Raw genomic sequence first — 21,298 nt, 5'->3', positions numbered from 1 at the left:
TTAATCTCTCAAACTATGCTCAAATATGCCAAATTACATTTTTTCTACGTATTGTGTAGGTAATCAAAAAATCTTCTACGTTTACCCCTTTTTGAGATGCATAAACCCACTGATAAATATGTGGTAATACCTAAAAAGTAAAAACCCACTTTTTACATATAACTATAATTAATACGACAAAGTGTTATAATCTAGTAAAACAATATAATAAGTGAATGGCTAAACCTATCGAATAGCCAGAACGGGCAACGATATTGTTTTTGTATAAAACGAAAATTTAACGAATTTATTGCTCTGTGCATTTAAATTATCTTTTGGCTGATAACCAGATGTTAAATACAAAAAATATTTTAAATCTTTTGAGTTGATTCGATTGACCAAGCCAACAGTTTGCAGTTGTCGACAGCTAACTACCAATAGCCAATTGGAATCATGTCGCTAATTAATGCGTAGTTCAATCCATCCATCACATCTGATTACTGTGTTCTTGGATATTTATATAATATATACTCTAACATTTCATTTTTAATTAATATTAAATATTTATAATTTTTGACGATTACATAATATAATAGTTGTTTTATACCTTTTTAAACAAATACTACTTTATATATAAATAGTATTACCAACATTTTTGAAAAGGTTTTAAAAATAATTGCATAGTTGCATAGCGCCCAAAACATGTTTTAAAACGTTCGTATACATAATCTAAATACTAATTTCAACAACTAGAAAACTTTTTTTAAATCGCAGTTTAGTTAGGATACTATTATAAATTCAATTAAATCGTTGCATAACAAAACAAACATACTCTGTAGCATTTAAATATAAAATTAACTAATAAATTACGATTTAAAATTGTATGACGCTAGTATAATAATTAAATGGACCTATAGAAAGTTTTGTAATCACAATACAGAACTGTATTGTTAAAACGGATAGTTGATACATGTATTATAAAAAAATAAATAATATTTCAAAAAGCGTAGACCATATTGTAATGAAATATTTTACAACCTTATTATTATAGTGTTGTGAATAAAAATAGGTCTATACCTATTACGTATTTAATTTAAATTTACTATAATTACTGATTTATGTTTGAGGTTAGTATAAAATATTAGTAAGTGTTAGCATAATAAGATTGCAAGTATCTTTATTAACGATTTGATTATAATGGGTACGCGATTATGATACAAACTATTAAAGATATCTTATAATAATTAAATAATGGTTGAAGTTTTATCGTCATTTGTCATGCCTACAATAATTTGGAATTAAAATAATATTATAACAACAGGGTTCATAATTTCATATATTATATAGTTGCTTATTATTATTGTAGAATTGAATGTTTTACAATATGTTATGTATAATATTATTATCTAAATCGATTAACATATTATATTTGTACAAAAACTAACACCATTATATTGAAGGGAAAATCAGGTGGGCATTTCAATGAATATGTAATAATTAATCAATTAATTTTTTACTTCAATGTATATTCTGCAATTGTTTGCATTTATTTAAAAATGTACAATCAGTATTTTATTTATGAACAAGCAGGATTTATGCACGGAAACGTTTTGATTGATTAAAAATTTTACTGATAATAATATAATTACTAAGTTTTAAGTCAATATTGGTAAATGAAAATAATAATATTAGTCTTTGCAAAGAAATAAATACTACCAGGGAAATCAAAATAATTTTTCCGAGGTTTTTATTATGAAATAATCCGATAATTAAAAAGTTATTATTTAGTCAATCTACCTACTTCTCCTTGATATAAGTTATTGATTAGTTCAAAGACCTGAAAGGCTTAATATTATACATTTGATTTTTTCACTTTACTTCGTGGTTTTTTTCCAACTGTTCACTCATTATTGCAGTTTCAATCGAGCAGCAATGATTTAAATGTTTGTCGACTTTTAAAGTTTTTTCATTAAGGCGCTTTTGAAGCACAATAGACGTTTAGAAGAATGGAAGTACATGAGGACTGGAAAAGTTTTAAAAGCTTGAATTGTATGGATTTATCCAGTTTCCACTTTTTTACTATGCATTATTTCAATAATGGATAAAAGAAATTGTACGATATAAAATATGTATTTGCGACAAGTTTAAAAAAAGTGTTAAAAATGATCATCTATTTTGTGAAATAATACATACGGTATTTTCCTTAACCGTAAAAAAAATAGTAATAACAATAGTGTCATGCAGCTCAAACACCTTTTAAGTTATGACGTAAAGTGTAGATAAATGACTCCCCTAAACCCTTACTTCACATTCATTTTAAAAATACATAAAAAAAATATATACGTGTTTACATGATTATATTAACAGTGGTACCTACCTAATAGCGAATTCATATATTGTGCAGGGAGAACAGTGTCATTTATCAAAAGTGCTGCATTCATGTGAAATATATTACAATGAAAAAATAAACTCAAAACAATAAAAGAATAGAGATTTATCTCACAATTTTACACGAAAACGTGTTCTGTTTTAATTCTCATCAAACTCATATTTTTTTATATACATTTTCAATTTAACAATAATTGAACAACTCAATGGTTTTGTGGGCATAATAGTAATAAAATAAATAACTAAAAAAAGGACTATTAAAGAACGACCGCAATGACCAAAGCTTTGTTGTGATAAATTATTCTAAAAACGAATATGCATACGATAATCGGCTGAGGTGAGTGGTTAAGTGTATTATGAGATTATTTTGATAATTTATTCTCTTAATTGGATTCTTCGGCTGCAGAGTCCAACCATATAGGTAACTGCATAATATAATTCACTAACGATATTATATTAGAATATACCGATAGCGTTAGTACTTGCAGGCCAAACAAGTTGAACATCAAAGTTTTTTTTTGACTAGGTATATATACCACACACTGCAGTTAATGTTAAAATAGTTCACTTCAATGCAATTTTTTATAAATGCACTAATACTTTTTATATACATTGTTTTTAATAGTTGTCAAACTAATTAGTAATTTCAGGAATATATATATATAGGTAATCAATGGGTATTGGATTCACAAAAATTCTTCTCGTCGACGAACACCACCCGTGCATACAACGTAAAAACATTTCGACAATCGTTTAATAAATAACGAGTCTTGATAATAGCTTGCATATATTTTCTATAATGTTTTACAGATTCTACGTATTCTGCAATATAGTTGTATAGTATAATATTATTTAGTTTTATATATAATGGGATTAGCGCAATGCAATATTGGGTTAATATATTATAATATACTGTATTTAAAAAAAAAAAAACCTGCGCCTTCACGGTGTTGCCGTTAACCTTATAACTCCGACGGCCGTCTATATTATAGTTATAAAATATTACAAATATTATGCTAATGCGATGCAATCACAAAACTCGGCGTGTTAATGCTTTAAAAACATGTCCCACACCCGCTAACTATATACTCGTATAACCTTTTTCACTCGGTAAACGTCAGCAGTAATATTGTTATTTTATTTATACAAATACCTACCCTTGGAATTTAATTAACACCTCTATGAATACACTCATTACCTTTTGTGGTGGTGCCCATCACGGGCATTCCGCCCAACATGATCCGCTTCCGCCGACTGATTGTGGGCCAACACAGATTATTTCTGTTTGAATATTATAATATTTTACTTCATGCGGTTGCTTGACTTACCTACCGTTTTATTCTCGGATTGTACCTACGCTTTCTGCACGCATCGTTAGACGGTCTCTCTCGCGGTCGTCCTCGACTAAACCTTTTGTGCTCATAAACATTGCGGCCGGTTCACTACGGACGACGACATAATAATGTTTAGCTACTACATAGAGTTGGTGATCACGTGCCGCAAAGTTCTTAGTATTTGCACATTGTTTTTATACCGTAGTTAACGACGACGTCGGTTCGTCCAACAGAGGTTAGATATAGGTAGTAGACGCTACTAATACTATATCGATGGTTAACCGCACTCGTCATGATGCGTACACATTAATATGCATTTTTCAAGAATATTTTTAAAAGTGTATTTTTAAAACCTGAGTACCAAATACCTTTTAAATATTAAAAAAAGGTTCACTTCAGAATATAAATTTAAAAAAAATAAATATTTAGGTACTTTAATCCGTATATTAACCATATTATTGATTAATGTCATCTCATACGTTTTATATTATTGTTATTCATCATTGCTATTGTTATGATTATTTGATTTAATATGAGATTTTTAAGATGACGTGGTATCAATATCTCATCGAATGATTCAAATGGACAAAATATGGAATACCTAGACATCATTTATCCGTACCATCCATTGCAGATCTTAGAGGAAGCTAACATTTTAATAAAATAATCGATAGAGAAGAATATATTTTTAATTTCTAGTCCATGTCATATTGTTAACCAAATTTTTGTTTGGATGCTCTATTGTTTGTTTTACTTAATGCATTTTATTTTGAAATTCAACTAACCTGCCGTAAAATCAGTGTACTTAATTAAATAAAGCCCACCGTACGATAATGAATTAAGTTTTTCTCTTCAGATAAAAGGTGTTTTATGCATTGCCCGCTTCAAAAAGTTCGACCACTATATAAATGTCGGTGTGGCATCTTCATAATAGTTGCCTTTTTGATGGTGATATTATCATTGATATTGTGAGTCAAAAAATAAGTTACCGTATTTGAAATAATAGATTGGCCAAAAATACGGCAAAAATATCAATAATAAAAAAAAATGTTTCTGATTAGTTGTCTAAAAACTACAAGTTACGTGACCGGGCCTCGTAAGTATAATATTTTCTCGTTTGTTTTCGAATCTTATTTATGGCATTTCTGATATTACTTATTATTAAATTTCACGTAAAAGTTTTTTCCTCCACTTTCTCTCTTGATAGATCGGAATAATAATATGGGTAAAAAAAAAAATTTGTTCTCGAGAGTGAACCTAACCTCGCTTGATAGTGACGGACGGCCGTGATGGCGGTGGCGGCGCGGTGACGTGGGTGATTAGGGTCGGGTGAAAATATTAAAAACGTGATCGGATTTCAAAAACGCCTTCTTATATTGTCGTGTCGAATTGTTGATAATATTTTGATTACACACATGTACGCACACATAAAATGACGTACGTATGTGCGTGTATAAAAGTACACTGCAAAGCACCGTTTAGTATTCGGCCGATATTTGAATTGACACGGCGCGACGGGGCGGTCGGATGCGATATCGACCTTTGAAACGGCAATGTAATAGAGTATTATTATAATACCCCCTGGTGTGGGCACCTGCACTGCCGCAGAGGTGTTTTCGAAAAAATACGGTGAAACCAAAATTCCACAGCCACTGCCTGCCAGCTCCGTGCGTGGCATAGATTATACCCGCCTGGATATATCGTATTTTTCTATTATAATAATATACATACTACACGGGTCGTGTTTTATAAAGTGAAAAAGAAGACATTCAATATCTCTTTATACCCATGATGATAAAATATTATTATACCATACTTACGGTCTACACCTCCGACCGACACCACCCGTCATTGTGTAGTCGCGACGGTGACGGAATTCCACCACTGCCCGCGCACACCATATCTGCACCCGCACGTCAGCTAACCTCTCGCAGATGTGGTCGAATATTCAACACGAATAATCCACTATTATGCAGCTGCTTTGTCGTACGTTACGTTATTGTGACATAATATTTTATAGCATTTAAAGTGCAAAATATAGTATATTAGATTTTGAATATTTTATTACCCACGCGGACCGCATGATGTTCAACTGTATTATTACTTTGCTCACACCCCCCCTCCCTTTCGGGGTGAATAATATATGAAATCGATTAAACGCACTTCCAGAACAAAAAGAAAACCGTATTTATTTGAACGTATACGACCGTTGATAAAATATTCAATTGTATGGCGGATGGTATGACAAGAGACGCCGTGCTGTAAATATTTCCCGTCGAACAATATAAAATATGGTTCTTAAAATATTTTTTTTTCGTACAATATTATAATTGTCATCGATTTCGATTAAGAAATACGAGAGAACCAAATCATAAAATATATAATATAATATGATCATGTTATCGTTTATTTAATAATATTATGATCGGCATGTGACTTGATCTGCATGAACAATAACTATAATATTATGACTAGGGCTGGGATTTGTATGTGAATACATATTTTTAGTAAAACATGATAAATTAATTATTGCAAATAATGAATTCGTTTTATGTGATTTGCAATAAAATAAGACATATTTTACTTTACATATTTTTAAATATTTCGTCACAAATACATATTTTTACATACTTTGTAAAATTTTCGCTTTTTTTTTTACATACAGTGAAAACTCTTTATAACGAAACTCTTTACAACGAAAAACTCTATATAACGTAAACATTACATAATAATGGTTGGTTTGTATTTCGTAAATTTTGACAATTTCGGTGGTTTAGTAATATTTTACATTTATATTTTGATAATGGCACTCGGAAAATTGTAAGTGTATAATGTATATAGGATATAAGTAGGTTAAAATAAATATTAATAACTTGATTTTAGTAATATAAAGTCTGTTCTATCATATAGGTATTGTGTCTAATTTTAATTTTTTGGGTGAATCAATTTCAAAATTAGAAAACACCAAAATTCCGTTTAGTGAAAGCATAAAAATTATTGATTTATCAATTTCAAAACTAATCAATCAGAGGGCCCAATAGCTGAATTATTAAAGAACAAAATGAACGTCGTTTTAAACAAAAATTCGAGACTGAAGACCATTAAATGTATAAGAAATATTCTTTGTGGTATTGCGGATGAAAACACGATGGACCTCAATATTTCATCTAGTGAAATAACAGCCATGAAGATATGCCATGCACCGATAACATCTTGATGAACGCTTCTTTAGTAGGTATAAGTCAGTGTTCAGACCAAATCGTCGTACATTTAATTTTGAAAATTTAAAACAATATATGGTTTGTCATTGTTTCACTTTAAATTGATTATACATCAATTGTATTTCAATTTAACAACATGTTTTTTTTTTACTATTGCATATTTTTTAATTTTTTACCACAAATTATTAGGTATATATTTTAAATTAAATAAATTAGACATAAAAAACAATAAATTGTATTATTCAAAAATTATTTAGAATTGTATTTTAATTTATCTTAATACTCGCAGCAGTCGTACACAGTCGACGGACAACCGAATGTAATTTAAGTTATTGAGCACTTAAAATTATGCTTATGTATCCTAAATAAGTAAACGTATTTACGATCCAATAACAATTAAATTATAGTAGCACGCTATTACACGATAATAGTCGCAAGGGTTGTATAGTAAGGGAATATTTGTGTAAATAAATTAATAGAAATGACAAAGTGAATTTGGTGAATAATGAGGGATAATTAATTATGTGGTCATTCTTAGTGTTGGAATGATTCAATATACATATACGTCTGAGTTGATGTTGGTGGATACTCCTCTTGAACAGCAAAGAAAATGTATCATGACGCTGACTAGCTTGGACGTTGTGCATCGGTTGATCTTGTGAAAAGACTGTTCCGCGAGTCGATCCCGTAGGGTCCTTATATAGTGTGACTTTGGTATGATCCCTTCATTTGGTGCATCGATGTCTGCGTTTACGTATTGATGTGTTTATGACTTTCTGTCTTCAGTGGTATGACAAAGGTGCCGCTTCTGGTAATTTATTGTGTTATGATGTCCCTACGTCTATATCGGAAATTTGTAGTCGGCTTCTTGAAGTTTATTATGATTTATAATGTGGTGTAGTCTGGCGCCGTTGATAATTTATAGTTGGTTTTTACTAAACGGCTGGTCGGAGAGGTGTTGAATATTATTTATGTTTTGCATGTGTCGTGTGTGGTGTATGAGGGAGCGTAAGTATATGCCTAATGCGTATATATGTATATGTATATTGGACCACCCCACACTCAGTACGGTTCAACATCTATTAGTTATCCTGTGTTTTTATTTAAGTCTAAATATTACATATTACATATTTTTTTCTGAAAAAATTCTGACTTATAATTAAAAATACACATATGTAGAAATGTTGTCTACTTATTTCTTGCTTTTATTTTACAAGCCCAGAGCATTTTACGACTAGCTACTCAATATAATATTGTTCCAAACACCAAGTACTTCAAAGAAAAACAAATATAATACATAACAAAATAGCACTGAAAAAACAAACAAGCTGAAGACATTTTTGCTTATAGAAAAGTATTCATATTCAAATCCTTTAGCTGACTCAAGTTGTTTTCGATTGTTTTTGCTTTCTAACTCCAACAAAGTGCAATTTTCCCCTCAAACAGTGATTCATCAAGCCTGACTATTACGAAGTGCTACTAGTCAAAGTTCATTTTAAATAGGGGAGAAATATACTTTATATGCTGTTACTCTATGCTCTCAAGGGTTGTTTATTTTTTATTAATTTCTGTTTTGCACTTATCTAACTAATCTGCCATCGTGATATTGGTCACATGGTTGATTACTTTTCAGAAGAAATAATGGTATTTATGCTAATATAGTTTTTAATTTTTTTTTGTATGCTTTTAATAATTGAAGAATTTATTAAATACAATATTACCTATTTGTATAATTTTTTTTTTTGTAAAGTAAGTGGACGTTAGACTCACTTACTTACCATGTTATATTCGTTTTACAAACGCACAAAATAGCAAAATTTTACGTTTGAAATATTCCATTTATTCTGTTATATTTTAAAATTAAATTAAATTAACATAATTATAATATTTAAAGGTACGACTATTATCTTACAATTTTAAAATGCTCATAACTTGTTTTAAAATAATAATACTTAAAAACCCAACGTTGGGTCCTAGAAAACAGTCTTACCTTTAAATTGTTTAATAGGTAATTTACTATTTAATGTTAAAAATAACAGGGTAAATTGATTATTCTGAAATCTAATGAATAATTTTAAAATGTGCTATATTTTATGCGCTAATAAGTCGAAGTTAACACTTGCAGGTAGAACGTCATAATAATTATATAATTTTACACTCATAAAAATTATTTTTACCTGACTGATATACAGTAGCAGCACTCAGATAAATTACGATTTAAGATAATTGGAGACAATACACCATCTCAATGGCCTTCCCAGAACACAAGCCAAAAGACAGGCGATATACTAGAACATATTTTTAACCCCAAACACCAGCAGGATTTAATAAAACTTATGTATTCAATTTCACTATAGGTACTTTGAACCCAGTGCTAAAAAGGTAGGAAAATAGGTGACAACACTGCTCAACTGCTATACAGTTAATACGAAAAACGATTCAGAACGAAGACCGTCTGTCAGCCTATATAATAATATCATATTTCATGATACGTTTTTTGATATTGCTATTAAAGTAATTTATTTTACTATTAGTTTTATAGTAAGTACTAGTACTATGTTTATTTTTTTTTTAATATTACATTTATTTTATTATTATTAATATTAACTATTTAGTTATTATAATATTATTATAATAGCATAATATTGTATAGGTATATTATTCTTATTGCTATTCACTTTTGAGTCAATACCGCCTTACTATAGAACGGTGTTAATAGGTGTAACGAGACAGAATAATACCTACGTAAATTACTAAAGCGCGCAGGGCACACGTTACCACCGTCGATACGCATACCGACACGCCGCTGGTCGACGAACTGTGTACTATCGAGTGTGTTGTGCCCAACAACAAGCGTCGGGCACACACACTAGATAGCGCACACCACCATTCCAGTTTTAAACATCGTAGGGTAATCATTAATTACCGTTTCGTAATTAAATCGAATCACTAAAACAATTACATCAACATAAAGTGCGCATCTCACAACATCCACTGTCATCAACACGAACCGAGATAACCGCATGAGATCAATCAAAATCATTCAAAGAAGTACTACACAACCCGTGATTATTATTCACAGCGGCTACCGTACTAGTACATATATAGCCCCAATTACCGTCACAAAAATATAAACAATGTCGTTATTAGAAAGTCCTCCCGAGTGGTCTCCATCGAAGAAAAAACCAAGAGAAATAGCAAGGCACTGTTTCACAAAAACCTAACATCTCCCCACCCACACACCCGTGACCTAGGTCGTACGAGAGCAAACCCACTCTTAACCATAAATAACACTCGCAATCTAGATTAGGCACATTCCTAATTATCTGCAAATACTAAGCTAGAATTAACCCCACCAGTCATAGGCTCACGCCTGACACTGGCACATAGGCTCCATGGCCGTCCTACAAAGCAAAGCAAAGCAAAACAAAAATAAAAAAAAATCGTATTCGCCTGCCGTATCTGGAGCCTCCTTAGGTTCAAACAGTGCGACCAAGTATTTTACCGTCTATTCTCCTCTGTGACTGGGACCTACTCAGGTTCAAACAGCGCAGACGAGAAGTTTTTGTTTTAAATACCGTGGTCGTCCGAACGTCGCCGCCGTCGTCCGAACAGTGCCGTTAATTACTCTTCTCTGTGACTGGGACTTATTTAGGTTCACACAGCACAGACAAGTGTCATAATATTACACGCATTTCGTTTTTATCAATGTGTATACGACGAGAAGTTCGTATCACACATTATCAATAAAGTATCGCCGCCGCTATCGAGAACGCCGAGCCGTTGCCGTCGCAGTACCTACTCGCACACTAACACAGTATCTCGCCGCTGTACCTACTCGCATACGTACACGCCGCGGAAAACCACACTATTTATTCGCCACACCATTATTAATTTGTGTCCAATAACCAAACCATTCATATCGTACTGCCATTAACCACAGGAGCCGTGTGTCGGCAGTACTCACCGACAAAAAGAAGCATATTCCGATCAGATTGAATATCGTTACAGAGCCGTGAGTCAATCCAATCACTTAGTTTATATAATTCATTCCTCGTTATATGTTTTTTCAAATGTACGTCGTCTTGAACGACTAAAATTGATTTAAAAGAAAATATTTTACAAATAAATAACACAATATGTTTCAATAAAACAGCTAATAATATAATGAACCAAAAATTGTCTACGCGTTCAATTATTTTATTACATAGGTTTGTGATAAAAATTAAGCAATAGCTATTAATCGAAATATTTTGAAAACGTCATTGTATGTATGAAATATAATAATTTACGTAAAAGTTGAAAGTTCACAAGCAAAATATTTTTGAATTACAATAAGTTAAAATTGTTATTATTTGATTAAATATATAATTCTGTCCAAATTTGAAATTCAAAATATGTCTACAAATGTATTGTAAAATAAACTACTTATGAGAAACCTTGTATTACATGTGCATGCCTTGGCTATAAAAATTGAACATTTTATAAATTGCTATATACAAAGTAATTTTGCAAATTTTAGTAATTTTGTCAAAACTTGAAACTTTCAATGGTTGTATAAAAATCTTTTCTATGTATATTTAATGTCTTAAGGTACCTCTTTTAGTCACATTAAAATATTAAAGGTACAACTTAGCTGTAAAAATCATGAATTATGATACATAATAGTATGCGTATATAATTATGTTTTGATGAAAATTTGATACCAAACTATTGGATTTAGCTGTTTGTTTTTGATTAATCTACTTTGGAAATACTATTTGGTTGGAAGTTTCTTGAAAACAGCTACTATATATAGTCTATACACTATAGCACCATAACGACAAATATTCCAAGCACACAACCCTCTTACTTCGATAAATTGCCGTACGGCGTCCACGTACACGGGCAAGTATCAATATTGCATAACCTAAGCGCCGTCTTACAATACTATCGCTTGGACGTTGAACGCTGAGGCACGTCAGACAGTTTTTAAATTGACATTCAACTGTTTTTTTTTTCATTTGTTTAAACCGTTTGTCTCTTTCTGGCATTTCCGATAAACCATGGCTAACAAACACCTGCTCGCGTTCCTACAAAAACTCCCTTTAGACACGTAACAATGACCATCTGTAATAAATTTTGGAAAGCATTTTAAAAGTTTCGATTACGGGAGGTCACCAACATAATATTAATATTGAAATCGAAAAAAGATACGTACCAAATATCTGTAGTGAAAGGAAATTTACATATTGAGTTCATAACAACATAGTCGTACTGTACTCATTGTTTAATACGTTTAAAATATTTTTTATGATGATCTATAATATACCTCGTTGGGTTTACTAATCATCACGAAACGTATCTGTTAAAAGAATAATATGGGTTCGTTGTACAGGTATTTATTTACTGAATACTTCGTCAGTCTGGAAACGATAAATTATTATACATATATAATAAGCATAATTTTATTATTATTAGGGTGTATGACGCAAGTTCGTTAATTCTTGACCTGCAACGTGTACCCCACAGATTCTTTGCCTGCACTGTTATATTGACTGTAAATTTCGAAAAAAAAACTGTATAATAAGTGCACACTTATCTCGCACATGTTGTCACTACCGACAATAATAGCGATGACTACTAGTTTACGTGCGAGTAACACGATTCGGTTAGAAAAATGGATTTCTGCGTCTAAGAGAAGAAGCTCTCGAGGATTTAAAAGCCGCCCGTCACAGGTATTTAGAATCGCGGGTGCGCGGGTATATGTGTGTGTGTGTGTGTGTGTGTGTAATATTATCTATGATAAAATCCGTACAAGGGAATGTGTGTAAGGGTAGAATGAAGCGTTGGGTTTGGGGAGATGTGCGTTTACGGGGGTAGCGGTGAAATGATGGTGTGGTCTTGGGGAGGATGCGAGTATGGTGTCGAGGTAGGTATACGTATATAATAATATGGCGGTGTCTAGGGATTATATACCGTTCGCGACAGTTTCATTTGTTGCCGTAAATATCTCATTTATTTTTTTCCATCCCTATCCTTCCATCACGTCCCGTCATACATCACAACCCCTCCTCCCAGATCCGCATCTTGTCTTCCCAACCATATACTTGCGCGTGCGTAATGCGATATATAGTATATATTATATTAACGCGCGCCGTGACTCTGCTGTAGGAACGCGTCAGACTCGATCCGACCATAAGAATAGGACCACGGGCTTAGTGGTTAGGTTAGGTTACATTCGTACTTCGTGCACATCCTACATTGTTATACATCCCCTGTGCAAGGGACGACGGTGTTTCGCGAAGAGTTAATACAAATTGAATTCCTATAATACATATTCAGGGAGATTTTTATGTAATAAGTTGTATTTTATTTATTTCCTTATAATATAAATTTAAAAAAAAATATGTGAAACGAATTTACAGAGCTTGTGTCTGTTATTATGCATCAGATTTTATATTTTTATCCGGCCATCACGATAGACGTTTTCTTGATGTGTACATTGTTTCGGATCAGAATATATACTATGTGCAATAGTATTATGATATTATCGGTAAAAATATATATTGTATGTAATATACATATAAATATATATATCCTGATAACTGATAAGACATACGTTAAAATGTCTTGTAGGAGAAAACAATGAATGTTTCAATTTTGTAAATTGCTGTATACCATTTTGCAACCAATTTTATTATCGATCAAATTACGTTATGTCAAAAGAAAATGATGAAGTATTTTTTATACCTCTGAAAATGTTTTCATTTTCTTCTATTTATCGATTTTACATTCAAAATGTTTTACAAGAAAAAAAATCACCATTGAAAACTTACAATATTGTACAGATCTTCATCCGGATCAAATAGATTCATCAATATTGTATTTATTGAATGGATACGAAATTATTTATTATATTAATATTTATTATGTATAAATATTTTATAAAATGCGCTGTGGATGATTATTATTGGACTAAATACCTTTTGTTAAAATAAAAATAAAATTACATATTTATACTATTAATATAAATGTAAACATAATATATTTTTATTTACAGTGAAATAAAAATTACTAATAAATAAATTATAAGGTACCTACTATGTAAACAAATAATTATAATGTTTTTCGATTGGTTGAAACACCTTATAGTTATGTTGTTAATTATAAAACTGCATTACTTTTAAAGTCGACTTACATATTATAACGAAAAAAAAATTAAAATGTTACCTATTCAAATATTGTATTATCAATTGAAAATAGAAACTATTACCTTTGAAGTTAAGTAAAAATATTAAAAAATGCACTTTAAATGTTACTATAAGGTCTTTTTAATTGCTGCTAGCTCATATCTTATACTGTATTTATACAATTATACTTAGATATTTATAAGTAGTTAAGTACACTGCGTATACTATGCATATGCTATACCTAGAATATATTTTTAATGTATTAAATAAAATATCAATCAATGATCACAATTTACTATTTATTCTTCGGCTGTAGCTTACAATATTATGCAAATGTTATTTCAAAGAAATGTCAGGAAATAATATTACTATCATTATTTTTTCTATCGGCAGCAACACATATTAAATTACTAATTAGTATTATGAATTTTTAATGTTATACTATATATTTATAAAACACGACGCAAAAAAGAAATTGAGACAAATAATGCACTTGAAATTTTATGCAAATGATAGTTTGTTCCAAATTTACTTTGCTCAATTAATTGATTTTAATCTGGATATTATTAATATCACACAACGAATTTAAGTAGATAACTCCACTAAATCCTTATATTGTGTGTTTATCAGATCTATTCATGAATTTTGTGTAATTATATGGAACCCTCACACCGCAAGCAATATGAATCAACTTGAAAGGGTTCAAAGGATGTTTTTGAGTTTTGCAGAATATTTTTTAAAAATAGAATTCATACCTCATGTTTATGATGCAGTATTAGATAGGTTTACAGTCTTTGGCCGATAGACGTATTACCATTAACAATGTCTTCCTACTTAAACTTATAAATGGGTCGATCGACTGTCCTGAACTTCTATCCAAGGTCAACTTTAAAATTCTCTGTGTCCAGGTACTCGAGGCTCTCTCTATCCTTTCACTATTCCACTGTGTAAGACAAATTATTCCCGTAACAACCCACTAAATAGAATGATGCGTATTGCCAATAAAGATCCTTCTTTTAGTTTTTAAGTTATAATTTGTTTCTTTTCTTTTGTCTTATTTCTTTTTCTATTTTCATTGTTATATCTACTACACATTTTTGTATTGTACTTTTATCATGTTAAATTTATATTCTATACTTTGGGCTGCGGCCCGTATTAAAATAAAATAAAATAAAATCACTAGACACCTGTAAGTGGAATTTAAATGAAGAACAATATTAAGAATATTTTAATAATAGCTATAAAAACTAAAAGTGCTATTATTAAAATGCTCATCAACGAATATCACTTTTTTACGTTCCATTAATTTTATATATTTTTTATTTACAATTTTATTTTTATTTCTAAATTGGAACGTTACATTCAACAATTTGTTGATAGTAAAATAACGAATTCCTGAATAATATCCGTTATTTATATTTTATTGTCTTAGTAAAAATATGATTTGATAGTTGAATATAATATTATATACTTTATTATATTCATATCTAATATAATATTATTTGACGATGGTATGGGTACCTAGGAATTGTACTTTTATTTTAACATTGGGAACTTCTTGTAATTTCTGAGTGCTCAAATTATTATACGTAAACTGTATTAATATTATTTATTACATTGACATTATTTATGATTTTCAGATATAACTTTATAATCGTATTTGTAATTTATAAACAAAATTTAGTTAAAATAAAATATTAAATATAATTTTAGATTTAGAAAATAACTTATATTTTAAGTACTTACATAGTAGGTCAGCCTAATAATCCAATGGTGAATTGTATTATATCCATATCAAGGTATGGGCCTACCAAATGCGAACAAATAATTATACTTTTCTCTATTGGTACATCAAAATATATTTTCATGGGTAAAGTTAATAACGCCCAAGAAATATTTTGATTTTAGGATAGTAAAATGGCGAACGCAACATAACGTGTAGTTGTATGTCAACAAAAACAATTTTTTTTTATTTATTCATTAATTCCTTAATCATTATAAAGAAATAATTCGTTTTTATTTTTATTTAAAATTAAAACTAACTATTAAAAGTAGTATAAATTATAATAATTATGATTTTAAATATTATAATTTATAATTTATTATATTTGTTTTAACAATTCAGCAAAAAAACTTATGGTGTTTTTTCTGCAGTAGATATGTAATAGATAAATATTTATTTTATTAGTTTCTTATCTCATATAAAAAAAATAATGGTTTGCAAAGAAGCAAGAGCAATGAATATTTTTAATAAATTAAAGTTTTTAAATACAGTGACGTAAATTCGAAGCTCTTAAAAAAAACTGTCATGGCATTTACGGGAAAAATATTATATATTTAGAGCAATACAATTATTATTATTCAGAATAATTTCAAAATAATTTCACCTTAGAATTAATGAAAAAACAAATAAGCGGATTTAAATTAATTTAAATAAAAAAAAAAATTAAAATTTTGTCGTCATTAGTACAAGTGAATTGTTGAATGTAGAATAATATTAAGGAGAATATTAATTTTGCTATGTAAATGCAATAATTTATTATATGTTATAAGAATAATTAGTATATTAAAGAAGGATATTTTATCCTATACTAAAAATGTATTTTATTATTTCAAATTTATAATGAAATAAGAAAATATGATAAAAGTAAAACAAAATTATAGATAAATAGGTTAACCTATATAAATATAGTTTGGTCCTTAGTTTTGTTTATCTATTAGATTTTTAAGATGCCAGTAACTAGTAAGCCCTTGAACCTTACCACGTATAGACTTTAATGCTTTCACTTTTAGTGTTTAAATTATTTATTAGTATTTACATATAGTACACATTAAATATGTGTATGTCATACACATGCTAAGTTAAATGGCTTTGATGTTTCATAAAGAAAATAAATGATACCAGATTCGAAATGAGAACAGTGTCAAACAGTTTCGGTATATTGTTTTAGTTTATTGAAAATCCCTATTATATTGATTAACCGTTTTGTAACGAAAGTTATACAACAATACAATAAAAGCTGCTTTTAGCCGTCTTCGTAATAGAGAATACTTAATAATAATCATTTAAATAAGTATGAATATTTCTTTTTATTCAGTACAATCATTTTATATTGATAATCTATATATATAAAAATGGAGACAAAAATGTATAATCAATCATCAATCGAGAACGACTGGTTCGATTTGGCTCAATTTTTTTTTAAGATGTTCGTAACTGCCAGGAGAAGGTTTTTACGAAATAAAATTTTAGGAAAATCCTCCGGAAAGGTAGGAAATCTCAAATCTGTATGTCAAAAATACAACTGTAGCGCAACAGTGCATTATATTATATTGGTTGCTATTAGTTAATCGGGCATGTTTGTTGATTTCAAATAATATAAAAATGAATCGCAGAATGTGTTGCTAAACGCAATAATTCTACTGTACGTGTGTTGTGACTGAACTTCTCCTAAATGGTTAGATCGATTTGAATGAATTTTTTTGTATGCGTTTGCGTTTATTCATCTGATTTTAGTAAGGTTAGGTTAGGTTAGGATTTTGTATCAATTGATTATATCAATCCACCATAGGTATAATACGACAAACTTAGTATAACTTTGATACTTTAGAATTAAATCATACACTAACATACATACAGCACGGGGTCCGCGATCTACCGCAGGTAGATTGCCTACCTGATAATGTACTGCTGCGAACCAGAATTTTTATTCCGGGCAACGGAAAAGTTAAGATTAATTTTGAAAACATACATCAAATATTAAATAACGAATTGAACAAAGTTTGAGTCACAAATAGTTGGTACACTTAATGGGCAACGAAGTGCACGGGTTCAGCTAGTTATGTATAATTATTATATTACAATAATTATTATTTTGTCTTAATTTATTATTATGTGTTCATGTAGGACTTGGAAAACAAACTGTCGTGTGTGCGCCTCGATAAAATAAGTTTATCACCAAAACGGAATTATTTCACTTATTTACTCATAAATTTTGTTGGTTGCTAGTGACTAGGTACTCATTAAACACGCTTCGCGTACGACATTGAGTGAGTAACATTATATTTAGAATGTTATTGTTGATGTTACTTATTGTTTTTGTTTTGTCAAATTATTGCGTCCAAAAGTAATTTGCGTGTTCAAAACAATTAAATATATAGTTGATAGTATCTCTGTAATTTTATTTTTTTCATCAGGAGGGGTGGAATTCAATCCGCATTTTTCATTTGCATTACGCCTATAATACCTACTCGGCCGAGTTTTATTATGGAAGGTCTCAGCTAAACTTTACGGCTGCGGCGTGTAACGAGTGAAGAAATATTGGTATGTTTTGGCTAAAATAACTGGCCGCCGTCGGACCGCCGATTCCCGGCGAGCAAATACTGGTAACCGTCGACATTTGATGGTAATAAGACGGAAAGTTTATATATAGATTAGTTATTTTCCACGTATTTATTTCCATAAGTAACTTGTATGAGCATACTAAAAATATCGATATAAGCAAAATAATTTGAAGCCAATGGTTCCCAAAATAACAGTTATGTGAGTGAAATGCTCATAGCGTCACCAACGACGGGTTAATAATATAGCGTATGGAAAAACTTTGAACATATATACTGAATTTCCACCTAGTATTTGCCCATCAAGCGGATTAATCTTTATTTGCGTAAAACGTCTATAGACGATTTGAGAAAAATAATTTTTAAGCACTTACTATTAGTAATATTTTAAATTCGTGTTAGTTTTCACTTGATATCCAATTTTATCATTTTTTCAAATTTTGATTGGAAGACAAAACACTATAAAAATGATATTTATAAGTTAGGTATGTAAATGCACATAGTAATTACTAATTGCTAATTAAGTATTTAAAAAGATATATAGGTAATAATTCCTGAATTTATCGTATTTTATTAAAATAGTTTTTTTTATCTTAATCGAAGTTTCATTTAAAATGTAAAAATTATTAAAATAGTGGTTTTTGTATGTTTTACTCGAATTGGTATATCGAGCAAATATTTAATTAATATTAATAATACCGATAAAACAAAGTAATAATGATAATGTGATTATTAAATTATATAACGTGTTTAAAATACTGTATGGCTGATACCTGTATAGAAAATTTTTTTTAAGTGCAGATCAAACAATATAGAGTTGTTCTTTTTATGGAAAAATTATTTTTGTGATAGTAAGAACTTACTAAGTAACACTAAAATACATTTTTCGTATAATGGGTTGAATGTTTTGGACAGATGTAGTATGTAGAACCTAGTGTTATAGTTCTATGAATATTTCAATAAATTATAATTGTAATTAACAAGTTACTTCACGATGAATAAAATGTACAAATTGCTTATAGTAATATACACATTAAAATCATGTTCATAATTAACCACGGCGTACAACGTTACGCGATATTAAATGATTATTATCAACGCCTTCAATCAAACTTTAGAAATATCATTTGAGTCTTACGATAAAGGACTAAATAATATATCAAACCCCACCTAACAATGAACATTCTAAAACGGTGTATATATCATAATGTTATGTATTTATATTCCGTAGGTGCTAATAACATTAAAACAAATAATAAAAATAGGTACTTCTTTCTTATTGACATAGGTGCAGTATTAAAAACTTATTTTACCGCATTATACATTCGTTGGTATTTCTGTACAATCATATTTTTCTGAAAAGAAATATAATTTTTTTTTTCAATTGATTTTATTTGTAATTTGTCTAGGATCGGGTGTATGTAAGTGTATGTAAGTTACTTAAAACGTCCACTAAACCAACACATTTTATCCGACAGTAAAAAGTGTGCATTTGCATTTTAGAATATTTCGATACCAATATTGAAATAATAGTTCATAACGCCTTCAAATAGAAATATAATATCATGCTCAAACCACAAATTTATCAAACAGGATTATTCTTAAAATTATACTTTTTGAAAAATGATTATGAATTAAACTTTGTAGTTTCAGCAAAATCCACACGATAGCTACCTGAAACAAATGTAAACACGAGTAAAACCCAAATAATAATGAGGGTCAAAAAAGGAAGGGTCCCGTATGGTTACTTTATATTTTTTTTACCATTTCGATAAACCTTTGTAAGCATTTTCCCCTAAACCATCTTGATTATATGTCGTATACTTAAAAATAACACGCGAACGAATCTAGAAAAAAAATTCATCATGCGCATAATGTCATGTCAAGAGTTACGATAACGGTTGAATGAAAGAGCTAGAGAATATTTGTTTTCGGGTAACATTTTTCCTCTTATTCAAACAATGAGGTAAAACGATGAAAGAAAAATAATCAACACTTTTAATTAGTTTTAGAAGCTCTTTAATATTTAAAATAATTTTATTTTCATTTCCATAAAGTCTAAACGATGGTGGACAAATTAATCAAAAATCGTTACCGTTATAAAATCTGACCCCACTGCAGATGTGACATTATCATAACTATTACAATTTTTAAAATGATTCCCAAGAGTACTAAATGTAACAATCTCTTCAATTCGTAGTACGTAATGCCTAACAATTAAATGTGTACGATAATGTTTTTGTTTATGCGCCTTAAGCACCAGATAATTGTTTCATGCAAATTGTTTAGTAAAATTCACTTTTTTATTAATCTCAATAAGACGTTTCCGGCATAACATAGTAGTTCATACTTATAGTGTTAATATAATGAAATCAACTGATAAGATCGTATGTACGACCAGTGTTGGGATTAGATAAGTACTTTTTTATCTAGAAAAGATAAAGATAATATAATGAAAATGTATCTAGATAAAGATAAAAGATAACTAAATTCAAATCTATCTAGATAAAGATTAAAGATAAATACATTTTTATCTAGATAAAAAAAAAGATAATTTTTTTTAATACCTGCTATAAAGTCTAACTTTTGAGAGAACAGCTTAGATACTACTTAGGACTTAAATATTATTTAAACACTGACTTTATGTTTAAATTAATGTTAGCAGTGAACATTATAATATTAATCAATAACTAAGGTATAACTGTCATGATGAAGGAAACATTTTCAAAATTTGGTATAATATTAAGAACAAACTATTTTATACAACTCGTCATAGTAAACTTTAGTTATTATGAACCTTTACAATAGTTTTAGTATAAAATTAATTTATAATATTATTTATTCAAGCATCTACAACACAACA

At 29.5% G+C, this 21,298-nt stretch overlaps 1 protein-coding gene across 1 annotated transcript in view; it reads left to right on the top strand.

The window, feature by feature from the left end:
* Positions 1-21,298, top strand: part of LOC100166556 (dopamine D2-like receptor) — a 376,736-nt gene that overhangs the window by 329,358 nt on the left and 26,080 nt on the right. The window lies entirely within an intron of this gene.

Source organism: Acyrthosiphon pisum, chromosome A1 (assembly GCF_005508785.2).
Source record: "Acyrthosiphon pisum isolate AL4f chromosome A1, pea_aphid_22Mar2018_4r6ur, whole genome shotgun sequence".
Lineage (NCBI taxonomy): Eukaryota > Metazoa > Arthropoda > Insecta > Hemiptera > Aphididae > Acyrthosiphon > Acyrthosiphon pisum.
The sequence above is the reverse complement of the archived record's forward strand: the minus strand, read 5'-3'. Positions and strand labels throughout refer to the sequence as shown.